This window comes from Pan paniscus, chromosome 1 (assembly GCF_029289425.2).
Source record: "Pan paniscus chromosome 1, NHGRI_mPanPan1-v2.0_pri, whole genome shotgun sequence".
Taxonomy (NCBI): Eukaryota; Metazoa; Chordata; class Mammalia; order Primates; family Hominidae; genus Pan; species Pan paniscus.
Window position 1 is genome coordinate 28,907,041 of NC_073249.2, and position 25,887 is coordinate 28,932,927.

General features: G+C 41.4%; 1 pseudogene; it reads right to left on the bottom strand.

The window, feature by feature from the left end:
• Nucleotides 1–24,010: 24,010 nt before the first annotated feature.
• LOC100990197 (PRELI domain containing protein 3B-like) lies at nt 24,011–25,630 on the bottom strand (annotated as a pseudogene).
• Between the last annotated feature and the right edge of the window lie 257 nt (nt 25,631–25,887).

A 25,887-nucleotide genomic window follows, 5' to 3' on the forward strand; every position in this document is an offset into this window, starting at 1 on the left:
GGATTCAGTGTCCACAGCAAAGAACTGAGGTCCTTTGCAGTATGCAGTCCTAAGTTAGTGTCAAGCTCATCCCCTTCTCTAATATTTTAAAATTCACTTTCTGACTTCAACACACTACTTCTGTTACATATCACTGTATGAAAATAAAATGATGTCTCTGTGGCATTAGTTACCTTTGGCTGCATAACAACTTACCCCCAAACTTAAAACAACCCACATGTATTGTCTCACAGTTTCCGTGGGTCAAGAGTCTGGGCAGGCTTAGCAAGTTCCTGCACTTCAGGGTCTCTTACAGACTTGCAGTCAAGGTGTCAGCTGCGATGTAGTGATCTTAAGGTTCAACTGGGCAAGGATTTATTTCCAGGCTCACATGGTGGTTGGCAAGATTGAGATCCCTGTGGACTGTTGGACTGAGGGTCTCAGTTTCTTGCTGGCTGTTGGCTGGAGGCCTGCTTCAGTTTCATGCCACATAGGCAGCTCCAACATGGCAAATTGCATCATCAAAGCCAGCAAGGCAGAGAGTCTGTTAGCAAGAGATTGCAACCTTTTGGCACTTAATCAGTGAAGTGACATCCCGTCATCCATCTTTGCCACAATCTGTTGGTAGAAGAGAGTCACCAGACAAACCCACATTCAAGAGAATGGGATTATACAAAGGTACATATGCCATGAGGCAGGATCATTGGGGACCATCTGAGAGGCTATCCACACCACTGTGTATCATCATAATGGAGACTGTGGCTCATTGAGGATACAAGCTAAGCTGCTTGGATATAGAAGTCCAAAAGCAGTGGCTTAAATGGGATAGAAGTTTCGTTGTCTCTCTTTAATAACAGGCCAGAGATCTGCAAACAGTGCAGTGTGGAGGGGTAGCTGTAGTTCCTTTTATCCTGTGGCTTATCCCTTCCTCAGAATGCTGTTTAAATCCCCATGAAGCAAACTGATTTACCATCTCATTTTCATTCTAATCCCCGGGAATGAAAAAGAGGAAAATAAGAACTTAATCAAATTTATTTTAAGGATGTAATGCAACAGGGAAGTTTTGCAGGTCACTTCTACTTGCATCTCACTGGTGAGAACTTGGGCACATGACCACCTATAACTAAAAGGAGGCTCTTGTTGGTCATCCATGGGCCCTGTCAAAACTTGACAGAAGGGGTCCTATTAAAGGAAGATAATGGGGAACAATCAGCAGACTCCACCACTGTGGCCAAGGATGACGGGAGAGTTAAACATTTAATTTGTTACTTTCAGGTCATGCAACAGATGTTTCTTTGTCCCAACTGTGACGCTCTCTTCTTATCTATCACGGCCACCTAGAAAATACTATATGCTGGCAGGCACGGCTGCCAATCTGAGATGAGCAATTTTCTGCTTGGTTAAAATATTAATTCCAGTCCTGATGAGGGTCAAACAAGTGAGGTATTTTCCCAAACTAGAAAGAAAAAGTGCATTACAGATGACTGACCTCAAGCTCTGTTACAAGCTGGACCTTGTATAGCTATACTTTGTTATTTAAACATCTTAAATGCTAAAATTCAAACTTATAAATAAAATATTCAAATTAGTGGACAATTCCTAAGAGAACTCTTCACTTTTTATATATTTCAACGCCATAGTTATCAAATCATGAGAACCCCTTGTGCATTTATTTTAAAATATTAATTTATTGAAAAAGAAAAACTCTGCATCCCTGTATTGATATAAAACAAACTGGTGCCTGGAAAATTCTATTAGAAATACAAGCACTGATAAGGCTGTGATTGCCATGTTGTCAGTGCCTAAGAGGCATTTCCAGCCACTAGTCGTACACTAATCCCAGCTAACAGGAGAAGACTGGGGATAATGCCCAGTGTTTTTTTTTTTTTTTTGAGTTTTTCTAACAAATGTGTTAACTCTCAGAAACACACTTACTTTACAGTGTGTGACTTCTTCTTTGTGTAAGAAAGAAAGTCTCTAGGATTTTCTAGGAGGTTTCGGGGTATACGTATATTAAAAATCTTCCTATGCTATGTCTTTCAATAGTGCCAGCACAGGTCACTCTATGGTTAAAGAATTCCCATGGACATTATCTATCCCAAAATTTGTCACTAGAACCACTGGCCAGGGTACAACTGTTGGGCAAATTGGATCCACCAGAAAGTTAGGATAAGTAAGTCATTGGGCTAAATTTTTCAAACCTCTCAACTTTCTTAAATAGGTATTTTGGTTTGATGGCATTTTGCCAGAGGTATTAAGAAATTCAGATGCATCTGTGATCTTTCACCTAGTGATTGACAATTTATAATTATATTTCAGATTTTTTTTCCAAAAAGCAAAATACAGTTTGAATGATATGTCTTCCTTTCCTCTTCTACTTCCTAGTGTGAAGATTCTCAACATGGATTCCATGAAATTGCTTTGGGAGTTGTGTAAAACTCTTGCAATTGTTTGTAAAATTTGTATATATGTGTACAGACTCTTAAAAGGGTGTTTGACACTAAGAAGTTTCCAGTGATTGGATGACACAATAGTGAAATAAAACCTAAAAACAAAAGAAATGACGACAATTGTCATTTATTGGGTAATTCCTATGTGCGAGGTATTATGCTAAATACTTCACCTAAAATACATCATTCCATCCTCGTAACAACCCTATTAAGTATGTAGTAATAGGCCTCATGTGGCGGCTCACGCCTGTAATCCCAGCACTTTGGGAGGCCAAGGTGGGTGGATTGCCTGAGCTCAGGAGTTCAACACCAGCCTGGGCAACATGGCAAAACCTTGTCTCTAATAAAAGTACAAAAAATTAGCCAGGCATGGTGGTGCACACCTGTCATCCCAGCTACTCGGGAGGCTGAGGCATGAGAATCGCTTGAACTGGAGAGGTGGAGGTTGCAGTGAGCCGAGATCACACCACTGAATTCCAGCCTGGGTGACAAAGGGAGATTCTGTCTCCAAAAAAAATAGTGGAGGAGAAGGCAAGGCATGTTTTAGCAGTGTCATATGAATAAGCAGTTGGGTTGTACAGATGCACCAAAGAGGAATAAGATCACAAAGCCAAACTTAAGTTTGTACAAAACAGAAGCTCAAGGAGATTCACTGTCATGTGGCTAATAAATAGCAGAAGCCAGATTTTAACTCAGGGTGTTCTCATGCCAAAGCCAGTGCTCTAATTCTGTGATTCTGTGAGTTCTCGCCTCCTCTGTATTGAGAGGCGCAGGAAGAATTTGCCTTATGTTGATGAGCAGTATCTACACTAAGAGCAAGGGGAAAGTTTTGATTTTTTTTTTTAGGTTTGGGGGTTGGAGTTTGTCTGTCATTTGTTATTGATTGATTGATTCATTCTTTCACACACATATCAAATATTTACTGAGCACCTAGCATATGCTAAGCACAATACTAAGTATTGGGGAACTCAAGATGAAAAGACATGTCCCTTTTCTCAAGAGATCTAACAGGTTAATGGGGACATAGTCCCACTAATATATAGCGACACCAGAATGCGAAGGAACTAAAGTGAATTTGTGAGGATGCTACAATAAAAACATAGGAAAAGGGGTAATCCCCAGGGGAGTCTGAGATGGTTTAAAAGATAAGAAACCCTTTAAATAAACATTTCAAAAAGAGTAGTGTTTAGGAAGATAAGTATGGGAAGCTGCAAATGAGAGAGGGGGAGGAGGAAAAAGAGAAAACATGGCATATGTAGGGAGTGTCGCATGGCTTGACGTTATAAAAGCATGAAGAATGAGGAGGATACAGAGGTGTGTTGAGAGAGTTATAAGGCTGCACTGCAAGACATGCCTGTGAAAAGCCAGGCAACATGGATGATAAAGCCGCTGACATCATTTGAGCCGCAGTGACCTGCTTTCATGGTTGTGTTAGAAGGATTACTCCAGCAGCACTGGGGAGGAAGGACCGAGGAGGGCTCAGACTGAAGGCTGGTCTACTTACTAGGAAGCTATAGAATGATCTGGGTGACCAGGTGGTATTGCCTTAGACTAGGACAGTGGCAGTGGGGATAGATTTAAAAGAAAATTGGAGTGTAGACTCAGTAGGCCCTGATGGTCAATGGGATTTGGAGGATGAGAGGAGGAGGAAAAAGGCTAGGAGGACTCCCAGGTGTGTGGCTTACACAGCTGGTAGGTGATGGTGATAATCATGGTCAGGAACACAGCAAGAGGAACAGATATGGCAAGAGGAGTATCTGAGTTAAGTTTTGGATCTGCTAAATATGAAGTGCCTGTAAGACATCCCATTGGAGAAATCCAAAAGGCAAATCCCTCCCATGCCCCTGAGACTTCAGGCTGCCTCAGCTCCATGGCGGTTTGTGGTGGACTCAGGGGAAAAGTCCTCCCCTCAGTTCTGTGTCTTCTTTTACCCATAGGCTACTGCCCTGAGTGTCGGAGTATTGTGAAAATTGGCTCCTTTGGCATCTGATTCTTTCTAACTCCTTTTTTTCCACAGTGGTTCAGAACCATTCAATGGGACCCAGCAGAGCATTCCCCATGCCACATTCTCTGTTGTCCTTTTCTCTTACCCCTGGATTTCCATGTATATTCTCTTCTTTCTTCCTTCACCCAGAATGCCAAAGTCTCTGTGCACATGGATAACAAAACACAAATATACGTCTGGCTGAGTGTAAGGAGATGTCCACATACCCAATCTTCATTAAAGAATTTCCCATCTCTGCTACACATATGTATGGAATAAAGTGTAGGAAATGAGTGAAGATGCTGACAGTGGTTATCTCTATGTGGTGTGATGATAAGTAGTTTTTGATGTATTTTTACTTCCCTTTGTTTTTAAAGTCTGGTATTTGTTTAACAACAAAACATAAAAAACATTAAAAAATATAGAATTTGTAATTTCCCCCCATTTGTCCTCAATGCCTGTACCTGAGGTTGTCCCTGTGATAATGAACCAAACCTGCCCCTGGATGCCAACCACTGATCCTGCACACTCCAGTTTTTATTTCTGTTCAGTGCCTGTTCTATGATCAACTGGAAATCACATGTTCAGTGAAAGGCAGAACCCATATGAAAGAGAGCTGATTACTGTGAGCATTCACTGTATTATAGTGAGTGTGAAAAGAGAAGTGTAGCAGGCTGTAATCAGAGTGAAAAGGAAGCTCCATTCCTCATCAGCTGTGACGTCATCGCACATCAAATGGAAACCATGGCAATGAGTTAGTAATGTGAAACCACAGTTGCCAGAATGCTGCAACTAAGAGAGGGTGGAACAATGGAAAGGTAGCAGGAAGGAACAGTGTCACCCAGTACAAATGTCAAACACTGGATCCTGGTGTAATTAAAGCTGGGCCCTCAGGAGATGTGGCAGAGGCTTACAATGGTGCCACCACCCTGTACATTACTCACCTGGTGCCTGTCAGGTGACACCTCAGCGTGAACAGGAATATCGCCTGACACCATAGAAACACTGTCCTCTGATTCAGGACTCACCAATGGGGAAGTTAAAAATTAACCATGGCATTTATGCTACCCCTACGCACACCTTCAGACTTCAGAAATGTCTCCTGGCAGAGGCCTCTTTGGCCTGATGGTACTGTACCCTTCATAGAGTTATTATTTTATGGTTTTATTTTTTCACAGCAAACAGCAACACTATTTCTGAACTGTGGCTGTTTCTACAGAAAGGCTGAGTAGTAGGGCCAAGGCTATCTTTTGCCCAGTGTCCTGGGACTCTGGGGTATTGTGATAGCCCCAGAAAGTGAGCAGCCCTTCAGTGACTGGACTTCTAGAATCTGCCTCGCCTGCCCTCCAGCTTCCCTGAGACCCTTCTGACCAGGGTATGTTTACTTCCTCACAGCCACTTTTACTTCTAGGTGAGTGTTCTATATGCCTAGATTTGGGGACACCAGGAAAGTTTCTCTAATTCTCCAAACAGTTTGACCATGAACTAATTCAGACTTAAAATTCCATAATTAGAGTCACCACTGTCTTTTGACCATAGTTAAAATTCAATTAACTCTACAAGCATATTAATTTTGAACTGATTCTCTAGTTGGGACAATTTTGACCTCCAGGAGATATTTGGAAGTGTCTGGAGACAGCTTGGGAAGGTGCTACTAGCATCTAGTAGGTAGAAAGCAGGACAGCCCTTGCAGCAAAGAATTAACCAGCCCGGCTGAGGTTGAGAAACCCTGCTCTAGTCAATGGATGTCACCTCTGCATTTTCAGTCATATTAATATTATTTCAAAGAAAAAAATGCAATTAACCCTAAAATGAAAGTATTAAGCCTTGTCAGTTATCTACAGTGTGGTATGAATACGTTTAACAGATCCTTTGGGAGAACAGTTTTAATAAGTGGAGGAAGACTATTTGGATGCTGGTGAGGAGTGAGGAGTGAGGAGTGACAGTGGGTGGAAACCATTCAAAATTGAAACTTACAGGTGAAATATCACTTTGCCGGAGACAGATGCCAAAGGATTACTCTCTGATTATTTGGTTTCTTCTTCTAATGCAGTTGGTTAGTTTAGCAGTGTACACATCAAAATCCCCTTAGAAGTTTTTTAAAATTAATATGCTTAGTCCCCATCCCCAAAATATGTTTAGGGCTTGGGCATGTGCTTTTAAGGCACTCTGCAGGTGACGATGATGTACACTCTTGGTTTCCAGCCACTGTGCTTAACACAATTAGCTAGTTAGGCCACCATGCTACATTTTCCCATTTTCCTTTCGAAACATGGAAGCCCCATTTTAAAAGAATGACCCATGATTATTCTGCTGCATGGCCCTGTAAATTAAGATGGAAAGGCCCTTCCTGTCCCGGCTTGAATCCTCTTGTCTTGAGAAATAATAACCCCCCAGGGCCATCTCCATTAAGTTTCCATTACCAGGCCCTGCAGCAGAGGCAGTGTTACCTGAAATACAACTTCTACTCAGAACAATTTCTGAATCCTGAAGATTGAACATGCCTGAGAGGAGGAGCACCTCTCTGGGCTCTCAGTAGCTTGTTCATTACGTGGGGTTTCAGACTTTCAAAACGACTCACTTGCCCTTTAAAAAATGTCCTCTTTTATGTATGCGTTCACTCATTCCATCAGTCAGCCAACAGCTGTATTTTAGACTCCTTGTCCGTAAAATTATGCCATGTGTATTTGAGATCATGATATTACAAAAATAGTTTCCTTGGAGGAACTCACAGTCTATTAGGGGCAAGACATGAAACAAAAACCATGTAAAGCTGAAAAAACAAATAGAATAAAAGAGAAAACACTTAGACCCTGTTCAACAAGTCATTTATCTTTTGGTCCCAATTTCCTCGTCTGTATGACAATGAGGTTGGATTAAATGGTCTTTAAAGCCCCTTCCAGCTTTCAGATTCTCTAAATCTACAATGCTGTGTGTTTGACCTGAGTGTTTGTATATTTATTGATAGAGTTGTAGCCCCAAGAAGGATGTCAAATAAGGGAACGAAACACCCTCCAGAGAGATACCTCCAAAGCTCACCTATAGATGTCAACCTCCGCCAGTCCTTTGGGATGAGGTCATGAATGCCTTTCTCCAATGGAAAGCTTTGCCTTCTGCAGTTCGTGAGTCAGTTGTGACATGGACAGCATATAGTCCTTCAACCTCAGCCTGCTCACTGGTGGGATATGGACCTATTCGAGTCTGCTGCCTCAAATATATGGGCCATCATTATCCTAAGTGCCTGCACACCTACCCACCCCTGACCTGCCTGCCCTGCTCAGGATTAACTCAGTCTGGAAGGCTTAGCTTGGCTTTTGCTTTGTTTTCTTCCATTTGTTCATCCACTAACCATTAGGTGCATGCATATTCATATCAGGCACCACCCTTGGCACCCAGATACAGACATAGACATAAGAGCAGGCCCTGCCTCACAGAGCCCACAGTCCAGCTCTGCCTACCCCTGGGCTTCGGGCAGGGCTCAAAGCCCACTTTGTTGGCTGGGACTCTGCTGTGGAGGAATGAATGCCTAGAACCTCATGGTCAAGGCTTTGGCTGACTCTCCTAATTTGTCAATTAGACCCCTGCTGATATGGACGCCTGTCTATATCTCACACTAGTGTGCCTTTCTCTTTTCTTCTGGATCCTCTGCGTGGGCCTCCCCAAATCCATGTGGTCGACTGACATCTCCCCACCCTGGACCCTGTCTGGTCCTGGTTTCTTCCACTAGTACACCACTCTGTTCTTGAAATGTCAGCTGTAGCCAATTCCACCTGAGTAATGACAGGATGGAAGAATCAAGTCACCCTCACTGCCCCAGTCCTTCATAACTAGGAACATTTTTATTCAATATGTTCTTAAAGCATCTTGTCTGAAATGTGTCACAATTAAAAACAGAAGCCTTTTAAACAGATGTAGTAATGGAGCATTAATGGCATCTAAGTGATTGCTGAGAGAGTTTCCCACCACATACAAGTGTCTAGAGCCATATTTTGCAAAAACTGAGTAATGGGAAATGTTCTGCCAAGACTCATCAGTTTGCTCTTTCTCTGCAGTCATGCTGCCAGTGCAAGGATGATGCTGGAGACAGACAAACCCAGCTTCCCTAGGAAATATATCAATTCAAAGTTTCTGTTATCTGTCCCTCTGCATTCCTCTCTCCCACACCATCCCCATCCTAGTAGGAGTTTAATATGCAGCACATATGTGTTTCTCTTTTGCTGGGGTTGGGGCTTTGCTCTGGGGCCTGTAAGTCTGCCTTGCAAACATATGGGCAAATCCTCCCTTTCCAGCCTCCTCTACACCCAGAATCCCCTCCAGCATGGAGAGGGAAGGCAACACAAGCTCACACCACAATATGGAGATGTTTATCCAGAGTCACTGGCTTAGTCTCCACTCCAAACCCCTAAACACACTGTCAGCGAAAGGTCAGTCTCAGTTTTCTTTAAGCAAGGAGACTTTGAAGCTGCTATTTCCCAATCCAAGGAATTCCAGAGGAAAGTTGCAATGGAAATTGCTGTGACCAACGCAGCGGGCTATTAATAACATTTTAAAGTCAACGAGCATGTCGTCATTTGCTCTCATATCATTTCTTTCAATCCCCACGGTCCCACCCACTACCAGATGGGTAGAATCTCAAGTCCTGGGCTGGTAACCCATGGTTCCCTCCTCACCACTGAAAGTTACAACAAAGACACAAGGAACTGTTAAAGAAGCTCTACATAATCACCTCCCTCAAACCCCCAAAGAGTATGCTAAATTCCAAGTCATCACTAGCCAGCCTAGAGAAGGAGGAAAGCCAACTGTTAACTGGAGCTAAATAGCTAGATTTCCAAAAAGTCTTTAGCCAATTGTGTCTGTCTTTCCTCTCTCATTTTCCCCCATGGGCAAAATGAGAATAATACTTTACCTGCCTAGTCCGTATAACTAAGATTTGAGAAGTGCTTTGAGATCCACAGATGGGCAAAAGCTAACACTTCAGAGCCCTCCTATGGGCTGGGTCTTCACTGGCATTCCTCATACCTACCTTGTAAATTAGATGTCATCTCCAGTTTTCAAATGAGGAAATCCCATTCCCAAGACCCCAAGAATTTGACCCAAGTCACACAATTGGTAAACTGAGCTGGGAATCAAATCTAGAATCTTGTAACTCCAAAGGCTAATAGCTGAAATAATTTAATTTCCCCCTAAAAGTGGCATATGTACTTTTATAAATTTATTTATTCAATAAAATAATTCTGAAGCACCTACTATGTGCCAAATATTTGTGATAAACCAATGAAGAAATTAAACAAAATTCTTGGCCTCATAAAGGTTATCCTCTAGGGAGCAGAAACGAAGGAAGATATTTCAGGGTTCTTTTTGCTTAAAACTCCAAAATGTGTATTGCTATTGAAAACACAAATAGACACTATAAAAAGTGCTGCATGAAGAATGAGATATTCCTAAATGAAGCTGAATTGGTTACAATGATCAAATCCAGGAAATTTGGCCATTAAAATAAGAAATCATAATAGTGAAGAAATGGATTTCCATTCCTATAGTAGATGGCTGACAATTGTTGAAATTCTGTATCATCAGTCGGCTTTGTAAACCAAAACACTTAAAAGGATGAAGTGTCTGTCAGTTGATGATTTCTTGCCATAACATTCAAAGGTTTGTGTTTCTATACATATTTCATAAATAAAGACAAAAGTTCTCCAGGGGATGAATTGCTCAAAGTCACTCAGAGATCATTTCTATAATGGCAAAGTGCAGTCCTGAGTGGAAAATTAAATGACAGATTTACCAGCAGAGGTGAGAGAAAAATTTGATGAATGCTGCAAGACATGCTCTTTTTAAAGAAATTTCATTTTAAGTTTCTGGGTACATGTGCAGGATGGGCAGTTTGTTATATAGGTAAACATGTGCCATGGTGGTTTGCTGCACCTATCAACCCATCACCCAAGTATTAAGCCCAGCATGCATTAGCTATTTATCCCGATGCTCTCCCTCTCCCTGACCCCCAACAGACCCCAGGGTCTTGTTCTCCTCCATGTTCTATGTGTTCACATTGTTATAGTGAGAACATGTGGTGTATGGCTTTCTGTTCCTGCATTAGTTTGGTGAGGATAATGGTTTCCAGCTCCAACCATGTCCCTGCAAAGGACATGATCTCATTCCTTTTTATGGCTACATAGTACTCCATGGTATATATGTACCACATTTTCTTTATCTAGTCTAACATTGATGGGCATTTGGGTTAATTCCATGTCTTTGCTACTGTGAATAGTGCTGCAATGAACATATGCATGCAGGCATCCTTATAATAGAATGATTTCTATTCCTTTGGGTCTATACCCAGTAATGGGATTGCTGTGTCAAATGGTATTTCTGGCTCTAGGTCTTTGAGGAATGGCCACACTGTCTTTCAGAATGACTGAACTAATTTATATTTCCACCAACAGTGTAAAAGCATTCCTATTTTTCTGCAGTCTCGCCAGCCTCTGTTGTTTCTTGACTTTTTAATAATTGCCATTCTGACTGGCATGAGATGGTATCTCATTGTGGTTTTGATTTGCATTTCTCTAATGACCAGTGATGTTGAGTTTTTCATATGTTTGTTGGCCATATATATGTCTTCTTTTGATAAGTGTCTGCTCATGTCCTTTGCCCAATTTTTAATAGGGTTGTTTGTTTTTTTCTTCTAAATTTGTTTAAGTTTCTTGTAGATTCTGGATATTAGACCTTTGTCAGATGGATAGATTGCAAACATTTTATCTCATTCTGTAGGTTGTCTGTTCGCTCTGATGATGTTTCTTTTGCTATGCAGAAGCTCTTCAGTTTAATTAGATTCCAGTTGTCAATTTTTGCTTTGTTGCAATTACTTTTGATGCTTTCATCATGAAATCTTTGCCTGTGCCTATACAACACATGCTTTTAACTTTCTCTGCTTCAAGCAATAGGAGTGAGCATTAAGTAACACCTATGTGATGATCCTACAGAAGTCAGACTTCCGCTCTTAAAAGCTCTGGCTTCTCCTCTAGAATGAATAGTTCTGATAATAGGAGTCCTAGAAGGTGGGCCACCTAGTATTTCTCTACTGCTCAGCACAGAAATGACAAATGACTCAGCATCCAGAATGTGAAGTTGTGGCCCACATTCTAGGACTCCTGTTATCGCAACTTTTCATTCTAGAGGAGAAGCCATAGCTTTAAGAGGAAAAGTCTGACTTCTGTAGGATCTTCACCGGGCGTCACTTATCCTCACTCCTATTGCTTGAGGCAGACAAAGTTAAGAGCATGTCTTGTAACATTCATTAAATTTTTCTCACACCTCTGCTGGACCATGTAACTTTACTTTACCAGAGCATGTAAAGATCCAAAAAATGTTAGGCGATTGTTTTGATGATCACTTTACTTTTGGCTGTTGTAATGAGTGTTTACCAGCAAGTGGTACCACTAGTGGTTCAAATTCTGACTCTGTCACTTAGCAGTTGTGTCATTTTGGATAAATTACTTAACTTCTATATGTCTCAGTTTCCTCATCTAAAAAGTAGGGATAAAAATGGTACCTACTGGCCAGGCGCAGTAGCTCACGCCTGTAATCCCAGCACTTTGGGAGGCCCAGGCGGGCAGATCATGAGGTCAGGAGTTCGAGACCAGCCTGGCCAATACGGTGAAACCCCATCTGTAATAAAAATACAAAAATTAGCTGGGCATGGTGGCATGCACCTGTAGTCTCATCTACTCAGGAGGTTAAGGCAGGAGAATCACTTGAACCTGGGAGGCGGAGGTTGCAGTGAGCTGAGATCACACCACTGCACTCCAGCCTGGGCAACAGAGTGAGAACCCGTCTCAAAAAAAAAATAGTATTTACCTCATAGGGCATTGTAAGGGTTCACTGAGTTCATGTGAAAGCACTGGGTTAATTCATGTCTGGCACCAGAGTAAGTATTCCATATGAAAGAAGTTATTATTATTTAGGATTGTGCATCTAAGTGGAGTAATGGGGAAACGTTCCGACATAGCTCGTTTGCTCTAATAGCATTTGAAATTTCCTTTTCTTCAATGGTGGCTGAAGACATGCAGAAACAACTTCCTGGCATGTCTGAAAGATCACGAGATAACTAACAGACCTTTCTTGTCTATCTCAACAAAAAAAATCGGAATAAACTATCACGTAGCCCTTCAGGTTACCGGGTACAGAGTCATCCACACAGATGACTGAATACTGAATTTCCTTTGGGTGGTTTGATTGCCCTGTCTAGACCTGACCTGAGAGTGCTGACGTCCATCAAGGCGCAGACCAGGCAGTCATGATGCTTCAAAAGGAGCAAAAGAACTAAGTGCTACTGAGCAGAACTCTGTGCCAACATGAAAATAACTGTTAAGAATCCTTTTCTGTTCATATATGGGGTAAATTTCAGAGGCTAAGTTAAGAAACGACATTACACCAAATTGCAACGATCCAGTTTCAGCTTGAGAAGAAAGCACTGAGATGAAATATTTGTTTCCTCATGAGAGGTTATTATCTCTGGCAGCCTTCTGAATGATTTGTTAAAATGGAACACAAACCAAAAGATGAATCCGATGAGACTTCCTAGTTGTTACAAATGGGGCAAGGTATAAATTGTGAGGCTGACTGGTTCTTTTCACATGTACTTGGGCAACAGCACAGGTGTCCTCTGGGCAAAGAAGGAAATAGATTGCTGTTGAAGGAATATATATATTTTTTAAATGTCACAGCCTGAGTCCCAAATAATGACCTTGATGTGCCCCTGCCAAAAAAAAAAAAAAGAAGAAGAAGAAAAATTTCCTGAGCACCTTCACCTTGAGCTTTTGGCCTGAAACAAAACCTTCACTTGCCTCTGAGACAAAGAGCTTCCCTTTCCAGATGGAAATCTGTGCAGACACCTAGTTGGCCAAGATGCTTTCTTGTAGCTCCAAAAAAGATCAGGCACAGAAAGACAAACTTTGCATGTTCTCACTCATTTGTGGGAGCTGAAAATTAAAACAATGGAACTCATGGAGATAGTAGAATGATGGCTACCAGAGGCTGGGAAGGGTAGTGGAGAGGGGAAATGGGAAATGGGGGTAGTTAACGGGTACAAAAATAGAATTCGATACAATGAGTAAGATCTAGTATTTGATAGCACAACAGAGTGACCACAGCCAGCAATAATTTGTTGGACATTTTAGAATAACCAAGGGAGTACAGTTGGAATGTTTGCAACACAAAGAAATGATGAATTCTTGAGGTGATGGAAACCCCATTTATCTTTTTTCAATGTCACAGCCTGAGTTCCAAATAATGACCTTGAAGCGCCCCTGCCAAAAAAAAAGGAGAAAATTTCTTGATGTGATTATTACACACTGTAGGTCTGTATCAAAATATCCCAGGTACCCCATAAATATAGATACCTACTATGTACCCATTAAAATTAAAAAGTAAAAAAAAAAGATTAAAACATGCCAGGAAGAAGAGTTGGCAGCCCCACTACTTCCACAGAAAAAAGGAAAACAAATTTTTATTCCCTCAGCTCACCACAGAATGAGTCTTTCCAAGAGTTTATGATAGTCAGTATCTTATTGAAAGATTCATTAACTGAGTAAATGTCCAGCAGTAAAATTGAGTAGACAATAAAAGGTTATGTACATGCTATCGTGCAAATTAAAAATTAAAACAACCTATTAATTTCAGCAAAATGAATATGTTTCCTTGGGCATCAGTGTATTTCAGTTTAAAATATTTGGGGGCCTGCGATGTCTATAAAGTATCCTCTACTAGCATCTTCAATTTGCTAAGAGAAAGCCTGGTTTTAAAATATATATAAAACTTTCTTTTTTCTTTCTTTCTTTCTTTCTTTCTTTTTTTTTTTTTTTTTTTGAGACCGAGTCTCTCGCCCTGTCACCCAGGCTGGAGTGCAATGGCATGATCTTGGCTCACTGCAACCTCTGCCTCCTGGGTTCAAGCAATTCTCCTGCCTCAGCCTCCTGAGTAGCTGGGACTACAGGTGCCCGCCACCACACCTGGCTAGTTTTTTGTATTTTTAGTAGAGATGGGGTTTCACCATTTTGGCCGGGCTGGTCTCAAACTCCTGACCTCGTGGTCCACCTGCCTCAGCCTCCCAAAGTGCTGGGATTACAGGTGTGAGCCACCGCACCTGGCCAAAATAATATAAAACTTTCTAGATTCATTTCCATTTTTTTTGCTATATATTTACTCACAACTTGCTTGGTGGCTAAAGAAACTTAAAAATCCGTTGCGAGCTTTGGATTAATTTAATAATCAAAAGACAACTCCAGGTTTTATTAAATGTCCCACTGTATACTATTTGGCTATCTTTTTTTTTTTTTAAGTACAAGGACTGAGCCTGAGACTAATAATGAAAATTATGATTATTACCACTAATAATAACATTATCAGTAGGAAAATTCTCTATATGTATTTAATCAAATATATTTTCAGGGGGTAAATTTAACCCTAGAAAATAGCTGAATATTATGCAGAATGGTGTGCTCCCGCTATAAGGCATGAATGGAGTTCATCACTATCATTGGTGAATGGAACTGAGAGGAGCATGGCAGGACTCAAGCTGGGATTATCATCCAGAAAAGTAGGAGTATAGCAGATCTAGAAGCAAAAGGACACAAACAGTAGGCATTGAGAAAGATGGAAACCTAATCACAGGTTCTAGAGAGTTCCCCAACACAGTGTCAGGCCCTGCCCTCAGTGCTTCATAGAACATGTAGGATGAGACTTGTACCAGCACAGATACATCTTCTGGACCTGGCTGTCAGAGACACAGGGGCTGGGCATGGCTGAAGCAAGGCATGGACTGATGGACACTGATTCAGGAAATATCTACTTGTCACCAGGATAGCAGGTCAAGTGAATTGGGTTGACCAAATAACCAGTTAATTTGATATAAAAGGGTCAGATTGGTGGTTTGAAATTCATTAGTCGGTATTCAAAGCGAAGAAAACTGTAGCCTGTACAAACTTATAAATAGGTTTTTGGTCTAGCTATCAGAGTAAAAGAGCTGCAAAATTCATCTGAAAAGTAATAAAGCATATACAAATGTCAAATATTATCACTATGCTATTATTTTCCTGCACCTCCATTATTGGATTCATTTATTCTAAGTATCACACTTCCAGTCTGGGCATGAAAGCTAAATTACTGTATTGCAGAAAATGTACATTTTGGGACCTACCCTGGATTGTTTTAGCATGCAAATAAAACTATATTAATTGCCACTGACGGCAGTCATGGATTTCTTAGGACTTTTTATCTGCAACCAAACTAATTGGCCTTGAATCCATTCTGACAACATTTTAATTATTCACTAGTTAATAATTCTTAAAAGCAACTTCAACATTAAAATGTCTCTAAGAGCATGTATAGAGCTATTCAATCCCAAATAATAATTTTATACAATATTCATATCAACCTAAATATTCTCTGCGATCTTTATAAATTTATGTAACATATTTTTGTATTCAGAAAATAACCTTAAAATTCTATGGCTGTGTATAGCACCCTTTGCATGATATGTATGCATATTCCCCAAACGCCTTGTTTATTCACATAGTTTGAGTTTCTCTGATGTCAATTTAAAAAGAAAATGAATTGAGAAAGCATTTTTTTTAAAAAAGCCTAGTTCCTACTGTTTGTACAACTATACGATGGAGAGTATGAAGAAACACAAGTACTACAGTCTGTTGGAGGTCTGCTCATATCCCCCAAAGAAACCTTTACAACGAGTCAACATAGGAAATCAATTGAAAGTAAAAAATATATATAAATGCCACTAGACAATAATAGATTTGTTTCCCGACTTAAGCTGGGATCCCCAGATGAGGATTTGTGTGAAAGTGATTTGGGGAGTAGGAAAGTAGGACCAGGAAGGGAAATTCCATAAAGGGTAACTTCGGCTCAGTCTTTCAGTCTTTGGAGACCATGTTCTGGTCCGGGGCCAGGGAGCTGGGGTAATTATTCCTCCTGTCCATCAGCCCTTAAGATGAGGCACCCTGGGTTGGGAGTGTGATGGCCACTTATATTAAATAAATTTCCAGGCACTTCCTGCTGTCTGCACTAGCAGGAAAAGTGGGTCATCACTGCTTAAAAGTAGCCTTACAACAGAGAGATGTGGGTGCTTGCTCTAAGGAGTGGAAGCTCACATTGAGAGGTGACAGCATGCTGGCAGTCCTCACAGCCCTCACTTGCTCTCGGCGCCTCCTCTGCCTGAGCTCCCACTTTGGCGGCACTTGAAGAGCCCTTCAGCCCACCGCTGCATTGTGGGAGCCCCTTTCTGGGCTGGCCAAGGCCGGAGCTCACTCCCTCAGCTTGCGGGGAGGTGTGGAGGAAGAGGCGCGAGCAGGAACCGGGGCTGCGTGCGGCGCTTGTGGGCCAGCTGGAGTTCTGGGTGGGCGTGGGCTTGGCGGGCCCCACACTCTGAGCAGCCGGCGGGCCCCGCACTCGGAGCAGCCGGCGGGCCCCGCACTCGGAGCAGCCGGCCAGCAGCCCCGCTGGCCCCGGGCAGTGAGGGGCTTAGCACCCGGGCCAGCGGCTGCGGGGGGTGTACTGGGTCCCCCAGCAGTGCTGGCCCACCGCCGCTGTGCTCGATTTCTCGCCGGGCCTTAGCTGCCTTCCCACGGGGCAGGGCTCGGGACCTGCAGCCCGCCATGCCTGAGCCTCCCCCCCTCTCCGTGGGCTCCTGTGCGGCCCGAGCCTCCCCGACGAGTGCCGCCCCCTGCTCCACAGCACCCAGTCCCATCGACCGCCCGACGGCTGAGGAGTGCGAGCGCACAGCACCGGGACTGGCAGGCAGCTCCACCTGCAGCCCCGGTGCTGGATCCACTGGGTGAAGCCAGCTGGGCTCCTGAGTCTGGTGGTGATGTGGAGAGTCTTTATGTCTAGCTCAGGGATTGTAAATAGACCAATTGGCACTCTGTATCTAGCTCAAGGTTTGTAAACACACCAATCAGCACCCTGTGTCTAGCTCAGGGTTTCTGAATGCACCAATCTACACTCTGTATCTAGCTACTCTGGTGAGGCCTTGGAGAACCTTTATGTCTAGCTCAGGGATTGTAAACGCACCAATCAGCACCCTGTCAAAACAGGCCACTGGGCTCTACCAATCAGCAGGATGTGGGTGGGGCCAGATAAGAGAAGAAAAGCAGGCTGCCCGAGCCAGCAGAGGCAACCCTCTGGCTTCCTTTCTACTGTGTGGAAGCTTTGTGTTTTTGCTCTTTGCAATAAATGTTGCTATTGTTCATTTTTTGGGGCCACGCTGTTTGCATGAGGTGTAACACCGCGAAGGTCTGCAGCTTCACTCCTGAACCAGCGATCCCACGAGCCTACCGGGAGGAATGAACAGCTACAGACGTGCTGCCTTACGAGCTGTAACACACACCGGGAAGGTTTGCAGCTTCATTCCTGAGCCAGCGAGACCACGAATCCACCAAAACAAAGAAACTCCGAACACATCTGAACATCAGAAGGGACAAACTCCAGACGTGCCACCTTAGGCGTGCTGTGAGCTGTAACACTCACCGCGAGGGTTCTCGGCTTCATTCTGGAAGTTAGTGAGACCAAGAACCCACCAATTCCGGACACAACATCAATGTGATCGCTGTGCCTGGAAATGGCCAAATGTGCTAATGGGATATAAGCAGACCTCTGACAGCATCTGATCACCTCTAATGTGGTGGTATTAGGCTGGACATGATCAATTGCCAAATTATTAGCTGTATAGGCAATTATCGCTGGAACAGATGAGAGAAAGAAGAAATCTGATCACAGAAGCATCTGCTCAGGTTGCCTTACTGTAAATTTCACAGGGACAGATTTGCCCCAGTTCATTGTCATCTGTGATTGGGTAGGTCCACCTACTTCTGGGGTTTGGTGTAAAGAAGACACTTGCCCAGAGATATAAATCACATTCTACAATAATGCATTATCAGTGTAAAAAAAAGGTGAATTTTGATCTCCATCTACTTTACTCTCTATATATTTCTTAATTACACGAGTACTCAGGTGAGGAAATGGAGTGCTATTTACTGGGCCTTCATGAACCTCAATAAACAATAATAATTAACATTTATTGAGTGCTATGTGCCAGGAACAAGTCTAAGTACTTTACAAAAATGGTCTTACTGCATCTTTACAACAGCCCTATGACATAGGTCCTTTTTGCACTTTTTAAATTGTGGAGACTGAGGTACAGAGAGGTTAACTATTTTGTCCAAGACCACACTGCTGTAATATGAAATGAGGATTTTAACACAAAGTCAATCTAGTTATGAAGTCTATACCTTTAACCACTAGATTAAAGACAACTGAAGTGAGAGCAAGAAGATTTCCAAAGGCTTCTGTAGCCAGAGGATAATGACTGTACCACAGAAGCCACAGGATAGGTTTTTTAGTGAGGACCATGATGGAGAATTAGAACTTACAGGATCAGTGAGACCCAAGGTAGGCTGAGATCACAATGAGAACCACAGGGTTTTATAACCCAGCTGAAAGAACAAACCAGAAGTTTGCTAGCCACACCTCAGTGGACAGTAGTGTAAAGAGACTCACAGACCCGACCAGACCAGAAATCTATTACCTGGGACCAGAGAAGTCTGAGAGGGGAGTTACAAGTATAATCAAAAGGTACCAACTTCTCTTCCTCCAATGCCACAAGGTTACATAGGGACTCACCATTCCCAATAAACCCAGATTTCACATTGATTGGTTTACACCGTGTCTCAGGTGTAACTATTTATTCTGCTTTGGATTCATAGGGCTTCTCAAATCTGTGGATTGATGCCTTTCATCAGTTTTGGAATACATTCTTGTAACAATGAATGATGGGGATACATTCTGAGAAACATGACCTTAGAAAACATTGTCATTGTGTGAACAGCATAGAGCATACTTACACAAAACTAGATGGTATAACCTACTACACACCTAGGCTATGTGGTAGAGTCTATTGCTGCTGGCTACAAACCTGTGCGGCATCTTACTGCACTGAATACTGTAGGCAACTGTAACGAAATGGTAAGTATTTGTGTATCTAAATATAGAAAAGTACAGTAAGAATATGGTATTATAATCTTTTTGGACCACCTTTGTATTTGCGGTCTGTTGTTTACTGAAACATTTTTATGTGGTACATGACTGTATTCTCAGCCATTATCTCTTCAAATGTTGTTTATTCCTCAGTCTCACTTTCCTGCCCTTCTGGGACTCAAAATGTTTTAAGCTTTCCGTCATATAAATATTATCATTTATTGTTAATTACTTTTTTAAAATATTGTAATATTGGGGGATTTTCTTCCATTATAGCTTCTAGGTGATTGTGATTTCTGTATCTGATATGTATTGGTTTCTTTATATTAATTTTGTGCCCTTCCTTCTTGTTGAATTATTTTATTGTTTGTAATAGTTTTGCAGTTGATTCACCTAGGTCTTCATGTTATCTGAAAATAGTAATAGCTCCATCGATATATAAATGGATTCAGAAAATATGGTATATATACACAATGGATACAATTCAGTCATAAAAAATAATGAAATTATGTCATTTGCAGCAACATGGATGGAACTGGAGGTTATGTTAAGTGAAATAAATCAGGAACAGAAAGACAGATGCCACATGTCCTCATTCATACATGAGAACTAAAAAATAATTGGCCTCATGGAGATAGAGAATAGAATGACAGATACTAGAGGCTGGTAAGAGTGTTTGGGAGGAAGAATAAAGAGAGGTTGATTAGTGGGTATAAGCATACAGTTAGAACAAATAAGCCCTGATATTCAATAGTAGAGTAGGGTGACTATAGTTAGCAACATTGCATAGTATTTTTCAAAGTAGCTAAAAAAGAGGACTTTAAATGTTACCAACATATAGAAATGATCCTCAGGGTGATAGATACCCCAAACACCCTGACCTAATCATTACACATTCTGTGCATGTAACAAGTACTCGTGTGTATCCCGTAAATATGTAAAATATTTTGTATCAATAAAAAAATAGTAATAGCATTACCTCTTCCTTTCCAATTTCATACTTCCATTTTTTTCCTTTTTGCTAATTGCACCGACTACTACCTCCTGCACAGTATGAAATGACGATAGTGGGTATCCCTGTCATGTTTCTGACATCAAAGGTAATAATCTCAGTTTTGGGGCAAAAAAACAAAAAAGCTTTATCTTATCATTTTAAGGATTTGTCTTTTCCTATCATACTGAGTTTTGTTTTGTTTTAAGTCAATAATGGTTGTTGACTTTTGCCAAATCCTTTTCAGCATTTATAGAGAGGCTCAATAGTTTATCTTCTAAAAACTATTAATTCGATGAATTATATTAACAGATTTCCTAGGTCCAGACATGGTGGCTCACCCTGTAATCCCAGCACCTTGGGAGACTGAGGTGGGCAGATCACCTGAGGTCAGGATTTTGAGACAAGCCTGGCCAACATGGTGAAACCCTATCTCTACTAAAAATAACAAAATTAGCCAAGTGTGGTGGCACATGCCTATAATCCCAGCTACTCGGGAGGCTGAGACAGGAGAATCACTTTAACCCAGAGGTGGAGGTTGCAGTGAGCTGAGACTGTGCCATTGCACTCCAGCCTGGGCAAAAAAGACCATCCCCCCATCAAAAAAAAAGAAAAAAGATTTCCTAAACCATTTTTGCCCTCCTGAACTAAATCTTACTTGTCCATAATATTAATTTCATATTTTTATGGATTATATTCTCCAATATTTTATTCAGGATTATTGCATTGACATTTATAAATGGATTTGATCTTTAGTTATGCTTGTTTTTTTAAAAGAAGAAAGTTTTTACTAACACAAGTTTTTCTTAATTCACATTTCGATTTTAATATTAAATAGTCCAAGATTTTCATTTATGTTTTATTCCAGTTTAGTCCTCTTAAATTCATTTGCTTGCTGTGCATTTATATTTAACAGGTAAAAGCTATGAAATTACCAGCTATTTTTTTAAAAAGGTAACTAACTTTGGGAGGCCAAGGCAGGCAGATCAGGAGGTCAGGAGATCAAGACCATCCTGGCTAACACGGTGAAACCCCATCTCTACTAAAAATAGAAAAAAAATTAGCAGGGCATGGTGGTGGGCACCTGTAGTCCCAGCTACTCGGGAGGCTGAGGCAGAAGAATGGCGTGAACCCGGGAGGCAGAGCTTGCAGTGAGCTGAGATGGCACCATTGCACTCCAGCCTGGGCGACAGAGCGAGACTCTTTCTCCAAAAAAAAAAAAAAAAAAAGTAACTAACTGCACTGGAAAATGGAAAATGAAAATTTATAAAATTGTATCATTAGATCAGAGTTTAAAAAATCAAAAGATAAGGATTTGTTTAAAAATCTTTTATTATTAGGGCATTACACCTTTTCAGAACAAGGATAATTTGCAGAAATTATACAAGGTAACTTTTTATCAAATATCAATATTTAGCAAAGTTTTATTTAGCTGAAATGTTATTTCACTGGTAAAAACTATCTTCAATTACAAAAAAAAATCAGAAATCTTATTAAATTTAACCTGCTTTTATAAATGTCCTAAGAAGTCTTAAGCTAAACATATTTGAAGTAGAAAAATGATAATTTTAAAATATTTTGTTATACTGTTTCTGTGGTTGATGTACATATATCTCTTTGATAGGAAACATGACTAGAAGTTTATCACATTAAGCACTGTAAAATAAAAGTGAGAGCTAGTCATCTTCTAGCAAAAATACTTTGTATGCAACAGTTGCAAATGTCAAAGCTATTATTAAGTGGTTGATTATTGCCTGCTATGAAATATTAAACAAAGCATATTTACTGGATTGTTTTTCAGTTTGCAGCTGCCCTCTGAGATCCCAAACAAGGGGTTCCCACAAATAAAAGCTGCAGTGCAGTTCACTTAGTGGTTAGTTTCAGACCAATCCTCCCCCCATCATTATTCTTGTTCTTCCCTACTGCCCCCAAACTCTGCAGTGGCACCATATTAGTAAAAACATAAAGTACCTGGGATTTATGCTTCAGAACAAAACATCATTTGAGTAATTTCAAATGATTTACAGTTCCTTCATGTAAAAAACATGTTTTGTGGTCACAACTACTTCAAAAAGTAATTATATTCAAATGACCTGACATATCATGCCTTAGCAATTACAAACCATGATTTTGACACATGGCGATTTTTAAGTTAGGCAAATGTGAAGTGCTAAAAATGTGAACAGCTGTTCTGTTTAAGTTAGAGTGCTGCAAAACTCAGGTAATGACTTTATTTTTTCAGTTAACATAACCAGCCCATGGTACGGCACACTAAATCACAAAGTACAAATCCAAGGAAGATAATACCTTTGCTAAGTTGCAAACTTTGGCAAATCAATACAGTATTTTTTTTTTTTTTTTTGAGACGGAGTCTCGCTCTGTCACCCAGGCTGGAGTGCAGTGGTGCGATCTCGGTTCACTGCAAGCTCTGCCTCCCAGGTTCACGCCATTCTCCTGCCTCAGCCTCCTGAGTAGCTGGGACTACAGGCGCCCACCACCACACCCGGCTTATTTTTTGTATTTTTAGTGGAGAGGGGGTTTCACCATGTTAGCCAGGATGGTCTCGATCTCCTGACCTCATGATCCGCCCGTCTCAGCCTTCCGAAGTGCTGGGATTACAGGCGTGAGCCACCGTGCCTGGCCTACTGTACTCTAATATAATGAAACCATACTTCTGGCTTGGCACAGTGGCTCATGCCTGTAATCCTAGCACTTTGGGAGGCCAACGTGGACAGATCACCTGAGGCCAGGAGTTCGAGAGCAGCCTGGCCAACATGGCGAAACTTCATGTCTACTGAAAATACAAGAATTGGCCAGGAGTTCGAGAGCAGCCTGGCCAACATGGCGAAACTTCATGTCTACTGAAAATACAAGAATTAGCCAGGAGTGGTGGTGCGAGCCTGTAGTCCCAGCTACTCGGGAGGCTGAGGCACAAGAATCATTTGAACCCAGGATGGGGAGGTTGCAGTGAGCTGAGATTGCTCCACTGCATTCCAGGTTGGGTGACAGAGCGAGACATTGTTTCAAAACGAAACAAAACATAACACAAAACCATACTTTTGTTGGAGTCATATGTTACTTTAGTGACAATTTTCACTCCCAAAATATTTAAGTACCAAATCAAAACACTGGTTTTTAATGGTGGTTTATAGCCGAGCAAGTTATTTTACACAGAATATAGTTTAAAACCATGCAATTTCTCCTTTTGAGTGAATTCCCTTATGCAAGCTATTGAAGCGTATACAGCAGCAGGGCAATAGGAAGTGGCTCTGCTCTGTTCTGGGGTCGGTCCAAAGGCAGGTGGAGTTCCAATGTATGGAAAGCTTTAAAATTCTACCTTAAAGAGATTTAATGTCAATACCAGTTTCCAAGGACTTCTTGTTAATTTTTCACATAAATACTGAAACCCTCAAAATCAGTAATTTCAAACAACATTAATTTCAGATAATCCCTTTTATTTAGAAGCCTTTCTGTTTTGATCAAAAGTCACATAGCCTTATATCAGCTTAACAAAAAAAAAATCTACCTATAGTTGTAATTTTAAAATGACAAATAAATATATGGTCAGCTTGGAGAGACCTGGGGTACCCGATGTTGTCTGTCAACTTTCAGGATCCCCTTTCTGCAAATGCTGCTGCTGCCATTGCTTCCTCTTGCCGAGGCTGTCAATTCTTCAATCTCCTTTTTTTTTTTTTTTTTTTTTTGAGATGGAGTTTCGCTCTTGTCGCCCAGGCTGGAGTGCGATGGCAGGATCTCAGCTCACTGCAAGCTCCGCCTCTCGGATTCAAGCAATTCTCCTGCCTCAGCCTCCTGAGTAGCTGGGATTACAGGCACCCACCACCATGCTCGGCTAATTTTTGTATTTTTTAGTAGAGACGGGGTTTCACCATGTTGGCCAGGCTGGTCTCAAACTCCTGACCTCAGGTGATCTGCCTGCCTTGGCCTCCCAAAGTGCTGGGATTACAGGCATTGAGTCACCGCACCCAGCCCACTCTCAGCATTTAATTTGTGTATTACCCATTCCACTGCTTCTTCACCTTTACTAGCACTTGAGGATATTGTACTTACCATCAGTCCTTCAAGGTAACCACTGAGGCTAACTCCTTTCATGGTGATTACAGCTTGTTGAGTCAAAATGGTTCCTTCTGGGTCCTGAGGATGTGGTTTTATATGTCTCTCATCTACTGAAACCATATTTGCAAATGAAATATTAGTAGATTTAAGTTCCATTGCTTTCTCTACAGGATCAACAGAATGTTCTCACACACGTTTTGGTTCTTGCTGCACCAATAAGAGACTTCACAATGGACAGCAGTCCCTACTCTGTGCTGGGAAGTCTGTGGCTGTGCAACTTTCCAGACAGATCTATATGTCTGTCCAACACATTAACTCCAACCACACTTGGGCTCATAGAGTTTGGGTATTTCTGCATTGCAGCTGTTGTAACAGTTTCCTATGGGTGGTCAAAGACGTGCTCCAAAGTCCAGATCTTCATGGTGCTGGTGGCCTGAGCAATGTCTGGTGGCACCAGGGAACAATGAGACGCAGAGTTTACACCTGCCCCGGCCCACCTCCAGCACCCCAGCCAGCCCTCAGAACACAGAGAGGAGCTACCCACTCTTCTGAGCTGTTCTCAGGCCTAACATGAGGGACCTCCTGATGCGCAGCCCAGTTATATCTGTCTCATAAAGAGAATATGGAGGTTTTGATATAGGAGTGCTGAGAAGGGAACAGTGTGGTCCCTTTAAATGATAGGGAAGTGGGGAAGGGAAGTGGTGGGTAGAGAAAGGTGGGTCCCTGGCTAGGGCTCCACCCCCACTGCACTCCAGCCTGGGCAACAGAGCAAGACTCCATCTCAAAAAAAAAAAAAAAGCCATTGGAATTATTTGCCCTTTAATGCCATTATCAAATTCATCTGTAACACTATTGGTCTTGTTGCCTTGATGGGGGTGTAACTCTTTGAAAGTTTTCTTGATTTCTTCTATAAAAATCAGACTGTTTAGATTTTCCATCTCTTCTGGAGTCACTTTTGATAAATGTGGTGAATTTCTAGAAAGTTATTCATTTCTATCCAGGTTTTAAAATTCATTTGCATAGATTTCAGCCATCTTAAATGGTTCTTCTAATGTGGTTATTTCCCCTTTATCATTTTGTATTTTGTGTATCTCTACTTTCTGTGTTTTTTTCTTCAAGTTTCCTAGGCTATTTCTCAATGTTGAATGTTATGTGCCAAATTTTCTGGAAATTGGAATTCTAAGCCAATGTCTAGGTACAGACCTAGGTATATTTTAAAAGTTAGTTTATGATAAAAGTGACATTTTAAGTCAGCTGAAGAAATTTACCAAATTGTGTTAAAAGAAATAACTATTAATATATATTTGGGGAAAAAATTGACTCCATACCTCATGGCACTCACTGAAATAAACTCCAAATAAATTTAA